Below are 10059 nucleotides of genomic sequence, written 5' to 3'. Positions count from 1 at the left end.
CAAATGCTATCAGTAGTTTCTGGTCAGGCATGACGATGGGAGAAGCACAGCCAGTTCACATCCGGGCTGGTGATCAGGGAGCATGAGTACCCAGGGGAGGGGGTGACCCTGAGAACACAGGGGAGGGGGTGTCCCGTGAGTACCAGGGAGGGAGGGCTTCAGCTACAACCCCTTCTCATCTTTTCTATGCAAAGCGGAAGTCTGGGAGGCAGACAGGACATTTTGCCCCAGGAAGCTGCAATGGGACTATGTACTGCGGGGGGAGGGCACACACCCAGCGCTCACTCGTGTGTCGGCGTTAGGTGAGCCATCACGAGGCATCTCTGAACGCCAATGGTGCATTTACTCTATTAAAAAGTACACAATAGTGGAGAAACTCCAAGACCCAGGAGGAAAGCCGGGGCCTCTTGTTTGGAGGATCTTACCATCATTCTAACGGCTGAGGTCCTGAGGGAAGGAGATCGCGCATGCGCGCACACGCGCACACGCCCCATCTCTGCCAAAACTTACGAACGGGAAAAATAGCGCACGGTCCGCATCCCGGCGGACACTGGCATCAGCACTGGTGGAGCTCTGGTGTCTCGCTGGCCTAGGTGGATGTTGCAGAGGAAGACCCCTGACTCCAGCGAAGGTGAGCGGCACCCTCACTCGGGTTCCCAAACGTTTGAGTCCCCGGATGCTGAGGACGTCCCAGGGCTTCCGTTACAACAGAGCTGCTGTATTTATTCCCGGTTGCCATTGGAGTTGTGATACCATTTTTACAGCAACACGGATATACTCCTTATCAACAGAAGTAGCTTTTTCCTTTTGGTGTTTTGAGTCGGATCTTACGATGGAGGCCGGGTTGGCCTTGAGCTGGGGCTCCGGGAGTGGGCTACCACTCCGGCTATGCCGTGTGTTAAAGGAGGAGTACTCGTGGCGAGGGTTCGGATGTTCATGTCCCCCCTCTAAAACTCAAGCTTGCACCCTCCAGGCTCTGCCTAGTATGGAGGGCCACCACTTCCGGTCCTGCTCAGGGGTGGCGGGGTCGCCACTTCCGGTCCTGTCCCATGGAGAGGCTGTCACTTCCGGTCCTGTCTAGTGGTAGAGGGACCGCCACTTCTGGTCCTCTCTAGTGGTGGGTGGAGAGGCTGTCACTTCCGTTCCTGTCCAGTGGTGAAGGGACCGCAACTTCCGGTCCTGTCCAGTGGCGGAGAGGCCGTCACTTCCGGTCTTGCCCTATGGCGGAGGGGCTGTCACTTCCGTTCCTGCCCCGTGGTGGAGGAGCCGCCACTTCCGGTCCTGCCCAGTGGTGAAGAGACCGCCACTTCCGGTCCTGTCCAGTGGCGGAGAGGCCGTCACTTCCTGTCCCGCCTGATGTGGACGGCCCATCACTTCCGGTCCTGCCCAGTGGCATGGATGCCTGTGCACGGAACTGAAGGTAGAAGCAGCCCGTGACCAGTCCCGGTCGGTGGATCCACGCGTGGCGGAGGGGTCCGAATGTGCTAACGAGATGGGAGAGCGGCAAGTCCCAGCATGGCCTCCTGGTGCCGTGTCAAGGCCTGATGCTCTCCGCTCTCCGCCCTCCGGGATTGTTTGGAAGGCACAGCCAGGTGGGAGACTCTACAGTCGTTAAGGCCTCCTCATATCTGGACAAGGATTCAGGGTGTGGACCATGCAGCTGCCAGCTCCAGCAACCGGTAGGAAGATGGGAAAGACGCCAGGCCATCGTGCCACCAGTGTGTGGAAATGAGCGCCGTTTTATTTGGTAGAGAAAGGAGGGCATTCCCAGCTACAGAATGACATGCCTCTGTTCAGATGGCGCTGGGTCAGTTTGTGACGGACGATCCCGAAGATCTGGATCTCAGTCTGCTGCGGTTGGCCAGGCCTCTGGAGGAATGGCCAGAAGCAGCTAAGATTACAGTGGTGACTCACCTTACTAAGCTGGAGTCTTGCCAACTTTTCTGCCCTGGGTGGCTCAGGCATGTGCAAGAATCTGAATTCTCAGCTTCCATCAGCTGGGTTAAATGCAAATTTGGAGTTAGAATACTGGCTTTGAACTAAGAACCTCCTGATCTCAGCATCCCAAGTAGAAAGACAGGCACTAGATGGTGCCTCATTTAGACATCCCAGTGACAGAGAGCAAAATAGAATTCTAAAGATAAATCAGTCTGAGCCTGAATGCCTTCTGTTAGGGGAACTCTGCAGCCTGTCCTTGATTTCCAGATGGCCATATTGCAAGCCACAAGATGGTGCTTCCCCATATGAAGCAAAGGATTAGAGCAAGGCACCCAGCTAGAGCTGGTACCTTACTATGCCCCTTACGGGTGGAGCTGCATAGGGGAAGGGCTGCAGGTAGAGCTGGCATTGGGCCTCCATCCATTCTGGCTGGATCACAAGATTCTGGCCATGTTTTCTATTTTTTCATGTTTCATTCTGGCCAATGGAATGTAAGAATTGAGGCCACACCCACGTTCCATGCTGTCTTGTAACACTGGTATTCCCCTCTGTTGACACCACTACCAGCAGTTGAGGGAGATATAGGTGCTGAGTGGTGAGCAAGAGAATTGAGGTGACTTTGGAGACACAGGAGGAAGCAGTCATAGTTGGAGGTGATTGCAAGAATAGGTATAGGTGCTGAGTGGTGAGCAAGAGAATTGAGGTGACTTTGGAGACACAGGAGGAAGCAGTCATAGTTGGAGGTGATTGCAAGAATAGAGGTGATTTCAGAAAGCCTGGGAATGTGCCCCCTACCTTTTCCATCCCAGCTCTTGGACTTCTGAGCAAACAAGATGAAAAACCATTGCTATAGGAAAGAAACGACTCTGCAAGAATACCTACAATGGAATTATCCTGGAGGACCCACAGAATCCAAGAAAAAGAAGAATATTAAAAAGGGAGTTAACCACAAGTTAAACACCACTGGGGACTGTAATTCAACTGAGGGTGCAGCCAGAGATCATGCTGACCCTGAGCCTCACCCACCCCTGGGCACAGTGAGAGCTGCCAGGATCAAGGGTGTCACAGGTCCCATTAACCCTGAGAACCTGGAAAGATGCTACAAACACCTGGTGCTTGCCCTGGACTCCAGCAGAATACAAAACCAGCAGCTCTGCAGTGAGATTGAACAACTGATGCAGGATCTACAGGGGAAAGAGAATGAGAAGATAGCTTATGTACAGGAAGCACTGAAAACAGAGCTGGAGCTCCACAAGCTATCAAAACAGATGTTGTTTTCAGAAAAATTCGATTTACAATTTGCCCTGGTCCACATGCAGCAGGTGGTCACTGAAAAAGCGCTGGAGCACCTCAGGCTGCACAGCAGCATGTTGAAAAGCTAGAGATGACATTGTCTGCAGTTTCCACCAGCCAAGTGAGACTGACAAGAACAACTTAGAGCTGGTGAAATCCCTGAATTGCATGAAACTGCAGCTCCAGGAAAAGGCTAGAAGCTATGATGACCTGGAGGAAGAGAACACTGAGCTTCAGGAGAGGCTGGAAGTGCTCCTGACACAAAAGGCCGACATGAAGATCAAAATTTACAAGCACTAGAAGAGCAGGCAAAGTTGGAAAGACAACTGGAAAATATGAAAGAGTTGGTGGCAACATTAAAGTTGGAAAGAGAGAACTTTTTAAATTTTTGGTCAGTCTGGCCACTGCCCCCTGCGATCCTCGGGTCTCAGCTTCTTTATATATATATTTCTTTTTCTTTTTTTTTTGGTCATGGGGCCTGAACTCTGGGCCTGGATGCTGTTCCTCAGCCTTTCAGCTCAAGGCTAGCATTTTACCACTTGAACCACAGCACCACTTCTGGCTTTTTCTGCTTATGTGGTGCTGAGGAATCGAACTCAGGGCCTCATGCATGCAAGGCAAGCACTCTACCACTGAGCCACCTTCCCAGCCCGGAAAGAGAGAACTTTGTGGGAGATCTGAGGGTGGAGAGCTCCAGGTGGAAGGAAAAAGAGCCAGCAACTCCTGGAGCAGATGAGCAACTGAGAGAGGAGAAAGAGCAAGGGGCAAGGCAGGTGTTGGAGCTAGATACTAACCTGCTGGAACGGAGAAGCAGCTGGCAGAGCTGCAGCCCCCACAGCGCCCTGCAGAGCCCTCTCAGCCTGAGCTGCAGGCCCAGGTCCTCCAGTTGCAGAAGGAGCTCAAGAACCTGGAGGAGCAACTTCATACCCAGGTAGAGGAGAACCAGAGCCTTGTTCCCCAGATCCTGGAGCAGCAGCGGCGGCTATGGATACTGGAGAAGAAGGGGAGGAATGGGGTCAGTATGCTGAGGATTGGCACAAGATCCTTGAGACAATGGAAAAGGAATACGAGACCATGAAATGCACATTGGCGCGCAACCAAGAGCTGCAAGATCAGCTGTGGGTGCCTGAGTAACCTGTGCCCAGTGCCCGAGAAAGCCGGCACACCAGGCTCTTTCCCCAAGCTCTGGATCCATGGCCTGTTTGGGAAGAGGAAGCAGGACACACAAGCACAAGAAGAAGCTGAAAACCTGCTTCACCCACTACCTTCCAGAGTCAAGCAGATGACCGCCAACATCTACTCAGCCAGCAGTCAAAACACATCTGAAGAGCACATAGCTTTCTATAAAGAACACATGGAAGTCCCAGATGAGCTGAAGCAGGAGAAAGAGAAGAGGGGGAAGGAGCCGCTGTTGGTTTGCAAGGGAGGGCACTGAGTGTCATGATATGATGCTGCCCAGGCCCCTGCTGAGGCCCCTCAGACCTGTCGGGCCCCTCAGACCTCCTGGAGGAGCAGCAAGCTTGTGAAAACCTGCAACTTGAAGACAACGTGAAGCCTGTCCACAGAGAGGCCAGGGTGTCCAGAGAACCCCACCACAGAGCAGATGGTAACTGCTACCCAGCTCCTAAGAGCCCAAAGGCTTGGGTGATGAATCTGCCTCCCTTTCTTCTACAAGACTGATGAAAATGATGAGTTCAGGATAATTAATATCTAAAGCCTTGTGCTGCTATCCTCTAAAACATACTTCGGAGAGCTTAATTCTAATGAGGTTGTGGGAGAAAAGGGTAACTCTTTGGCCAGACAGAGCAGAGGCTTCTGGGAGGTGGCCCACACTAGTGCCTCCTACGAGCCCACGAGTTCCAGGGAAGGGGCCAGGTGAGGGTTGCCACAGAGAGCCAGTTCTTTTTTTTTGTTGTTGATCATGGGGCTTGAACTCTGGGCACTGTCCCTCAGCTCTTCAGCTCAAGGCTAGAGCTCTACCACTTGAACCACAGCTCCACTTCTGGTTTTCTAGTGGTTTATTGGAGATAAGAGTCTCACGGAGTTTCCTGCCTGGGCTGGCTTTGAACCGAGATCCTTGGATCTCAGCCTCCTGAGTAGCTAGGATTAAAGGCATGAACACCGGCACCCGGCTAGAGAGCCAGTTCTTTACAAAGGAAGGTTGGAATAAATGCTGCAATTTCGTGTTACTTTTTGTAGTGATAGTAATTTTTTGGCATAATTTAATAATATGGTAATATCTTAATTTCATAACATCTTCATTTTTATATAAAACTTATATTGTGGTATTGCATATGTCATATTAATCATTTTGTGTTATATGTTAGTGTATTTGTGGTATAGTCAATTGCATTTTCAAAATGTACTGAACTCTGTACCAGCAGTAATAAATCTCCTTGTTTGAATACTAAAATGCCACAATGGGGGGTATTAAGATGAGAAGACTATTCAAATTGTAGAAGACAAGAAAAGGTTCTTAATGCTGAATGTTTGGAAAAAAGAAAAAAATAGGAGTAGAACAATTGGAGATGTGCTGCAGTTGCTAAACATCAAATAAAGTACAGAATTGTTGTCCAAAAAGAAGAATATAGAATTAGAGAAGATCTAAAGAAAGTCATGTATCTCAGTATTTTTTTCTGTGAATTATACTGCAATGATATATGCTGGAATAAAATTTAAAAGTCTGCTCATAACTTTGAAGGCTTTATGAATAAAGTTTGGTGAAAAAAGTGTTGTTTCCTTTGGGAGGAAAATAATTTTAGCCTTTTCAATGGGCACTAATATAGACAGATACCAGAGCAAAACAGAAATATAAAATTTTTCCTTCAAGGTCCCATGGTGGTTTCAGGTCAAAGTCATAATAGGGTTTATCTCATGTTTAAATTTAATTGGAAAGGAAATGAAACTATGTTCTGAAATTTTGCTGACTCCCTGGTTTACAGAAACAGAGTTGGTAATAGCCTTTTAATGGGAGAGGGAAGGAAGGAGCCAGGATTCAGAGAATGGGGATTGGAAGAGAACAAAAATCAGGGGCTAAAAAGCATATTGAAAAGGCAAGTGTTGGATCTACAGCTTGATTGAGGATCCAGATCCAAAGAAATCAATACAAATGCTTTGGTTTATTTTTCCTCCGTTTTCACTTAAGCACTCGTCTCTAATACGATGGAAAGCAGGCACAAAGGCTATTAGAAAGGAAGCAAGACAAATGGTTTCAGAAGTAATAGGACACACAGTGTGTTGCATGATTCTTAGTTTAAATTTCCTGGAGCCCTGCTACGAGCCAGGGATGTGAGGACTTTGTTGGAAGCAGTGTTGACGGTCCCACAGCTGCGGTGCTGCTCTCTGTCTTGCGTCAAGGGCCTGCATTAACTATGGAAACATCCTAGAATCCAGATCACAGAAGCTTGGGTTAATAACAAGAAATAGTGTGACAACCGCAAATACAATGAAGGAAGCTAAAATTTTACACTCAAAGGAAATGGTCAGGATAGCAGAGTCGAGATACAGCTGTTTACTTGATAAAAATTGTGTGGATCTTTTTCTTACCATTTTTTTTTTGCCAGTCCTGGGGCTTGAACTCAGGGCCTGGGCACTGTCCCTTAGCTTCTTTTGCTCAAGGCTAGCACTCTACCACTCGAGCCTCAGCACCACTTCTGGTGTTTTCTGTGTATGTGGTACTGAGGAACTGAACCCAGGGCTCCATGCACACTAGGCAATCACTACCACTAAGCCACCTTCCCAGCCCATGGATCACTTTCATACTTGGACTGCTGCTAATGTCAACTTTTCCTTCCAAAGCTATTATATGAAATATGGGGAAGCATGAGGTCTTGAAGGCTGAGTTAAAACTCAGGCGGAACTGCAAACTCCAGACAGAGGGATGTGTCTGTGCACACAGAAGGATTATGACTATAATCAGATACGTTAAGAATTCAGGTGCTTTCAGGATTCATTGAAAAAATAACATTTTTCATGTTTTGCCAAACTAGATATAAAAAAGCAGAGACTATACTTTGTTGCCATTTGCAACCATTCATAATTATCTCTAAATCTTATGTCAAATAAAGAATTCATGTACTTTCAAGTGGCTTCATCATCAAAGCTGTGATCTGCCACCTACCAGAGGAACACAAAGTATTTTAATGTAGACATCCCTTGTCTATGTTATACTGTCTACTGAGACAGTGTATTTCTGATTCTGGCCTGGCCTGGCTCTCTTGAATTAGGGACTGGCCAGCTCTGTCTGGGAGCATTAGGAAGTGGCTCATGCCTCCGTGATATGGGTAGCTGGTATGTGGATGGCTGTGATGACTGGAACCAAATGCCCAGGTAGGGACATGTCAAAATGGCAACTTTTCTCTCCTAGGATGCGGGGAGCTAGCTTGTGGAGCTGGTACACTTCCTTCTACTGATACCACTAGAAAGCGACTAGCATTTTCTTGGCACACTTAATAGGTGCTTAAGTAACAGTTGGGTTGAAATCTTCAGACAGTTTGATCAATAGGACACATCTATGTGCTGTGTTCCTCTGAAGACTCATTTAGCCGCCAGCCAGCCTCTGTCTCCGTTCATCTATTAGGCAATCTGCTGTGGGAAGACAATCTGACATTTACATTCTTAATACTGTCTTTTGGGTGGCTTGCACTTAATCAAAAGTATTGAAATAGGATTTTAATGTCTAACCCCGTAGGGAGTAGGGTTCCCTGTACTGACTTCTGTATGGATTTGTGGAAAAAGCTTCCATTGATGGTTCTTCAAACTTAGGCTTTGGAAAACAAACCAGTTTCCCTGTGTGGTGGAAATCTCTACTCCTTAGCTCACTGGAGCAGGTGTGTTTACCTTTTGAGGTTTTAAGACCTTTGCATGTTCTGCCCTGTCTTCCAGTTTGATGGGATCACGAGACTAGTGTTGGCCAAAGAGCCGTGGGTGGACATAAAGCAGGTCCCTCCCACCGGGCCAGTCCCACACACCTGGGACTCCTCATCTTCATCACTCCTACCTCCTCATCTTCTCTTGGTATCCTAGAGAGTTCAAGATGGTGGATCCTCCATCAGCTTGCATACGCGTGAGAAGATTGGAGCAGAACTTTCTCTTGGCTTTCACCTACACCAGCCCTCATGTGCTAGAGTTTGGAGCTGAAGTTCCTTCCAAGGCTGATGTGTTAAAGGCTTCCTTGCTGGCCTGTTGCACAACTGTAATCTTGAGGAGGTAGGGCCTCATGGAAGGAAGCTCAGTCATTTGGAGAATAACCTGGAAGGGGATATTGGGAATGTGTCCCCCATTCCCCCTGTCCCTCCCCGTCTCCCTCCTCCTCCCACTCTTCTTCTCCCTCTCTTCCTTCCCTTTCCTCCTCTGCTCCACCATAAGATCTACTCCATGAAATTCTGCTTCTCCACAGGCCCTGAAACAGCGGAGCTGCATAGCCATAGGCTGAAGTCTTGGGTACCTTGAAAACCAATCTTTCCTGCTCTCAAACGTTTTGTCACAGCGATGGAAAGCTGACTTGCACAAATGCATGCAGGGGATATAATCTGAGCAAAGAATCATGCCTCTGGAATGGGGCTGATTGTTACCATCAAACAGCATAACCTCCTCCATTCTGACAGGTTCACGCCCACTGCTAGATACTTTATTCTTCACCTAAAGGGTCACTTCATTTTCTAACATCATTTCAACACACATGAGTCCACGGGCCTCCCACCCTGCTGTGTTGATTTGCAGATTCTTGGGTCCCACTCCTATAGAATAAGGAGTTTGTTTGGTCTGAGTTTCAGGGATCTGGTATTTTTTGTTTTTCTTTTAAGATTTTCAAGAGTTTTTCTTCCGTGTTTGTGTGTGTGTGTGTGTGTGTGTGTGTGTGTGTGTGTGTGTGTGTGTGTGTGTGTGTGTGTGTGACTAATTCAGAGGAAAGCCACTCTCAGAACTGCTATAAATCTGCATCACACAATAAAGGCTCTGGCTCTTACTTCTCATGTTTTCTGAGTCAGTCAGACATGCTCAGATATTAGCAAAAGGTTAAAAGCATTCTGTGCAAGAATAAGTGTAATGAACGTGAAGTTCACGGGCTCTGTTTTCAGCTGGATGAAGCAGACCCAAAGTGATGACACAGAATTGGTGATTAATAGACCTGACCACTGTCTCGATGAGAATCCAAAAGACTACAAATCACTTGGAAATTAAGGTGATGACCTAGACAACAAATCAGAATTAAGAAATATCAAAGAAAATTTGGGTTTGAAGAAATAAAAGTTGAACCCATGGGACAGTGATCGGGCAGCGTGGAAGTGTGCTGGAAGAGCAGGAGCCATGGGACTTCAGCAGGTTGTGTGACACAGCCAGGGAAGGCTGAGCCACAGATCCACTTGTGGGCTTTCAAAGGTACACTTAGATCTTGGTTAATTCAAAGCTTGGTACAATGCCTCATGCTCACATGCTTTTGGGGAGGCTGATTTGGGAGGATTGCTGTTAGAGGCCAGCATGGGCAAAAAGTCTGCCTGACTTTATTTCAACTAATAAAAAGCTGGATACAATGGCAGGCATCTGTTAGCTATTGTGGGGATCATAAAATAGGATTATAGTGGTGTAGGCATGGGTGTGGGGAAAAAAAAATCAAGATTCTGTCTCAAAATACCGGAGCAAAAAATGGCTCGGTAGAGTGCCCAGCCCATGGGTAAAAAGTCTTCCATTCAAACCCCAGTGCTACTAACCAAACAAACAAAAACCCATACCAAAACAAAAACCCATACCAAAACAAAAAACAAAACCAACAGGAGGGAAGAAAAGACTTGAACAATTCAGTATATCACTATGATACCACTTACAAAGATG

At 47.5% G+C, this 10059-nt stretch overlaps 1 long non-coding RNA gene across 1 annotated transcript; it reads left to right on the top strand.

The window, feature by feature from the left end:
• The first annotated feature begins 464 nt into the window (after positions 1–464).
• Positions 465–9055, top strand: LOC138827342 (uncharacterized). The gene is made up of 3 exons (XR_011372044.1): positions 465–631; positions 8257–8439; positions 8630–9055. It is a non-coding gene; the product is annotated as an uncharacterized lncRNA (long non-coding RNA).
• Positions 9056–10059: the final 1004 nt, after the last annotated feature.

This window comes from Dipodomys merriami, unplaced genomic scaffold (genome assembly GCF_024711535.1).
Source record: "Dipodomys merriami isolate MVZ:Mamm:240054 unplaced genomic scaffold, mDipMer1.0.p SCAF_154, whole genome shotgun sequence".
In the NCBI taxonomy this organism is placed as follows: Eukaryota; Metazoa; Chordata; class Mammalia; order Rodentia; family Heteromyidae; genus Dipodomys; species Dipodomys merriami.
The sequence above is the reverse complement of the archived record's forward strand: the minus strand, read 5'-3'. Positions and strand labels throughout refer to the sequence as shown.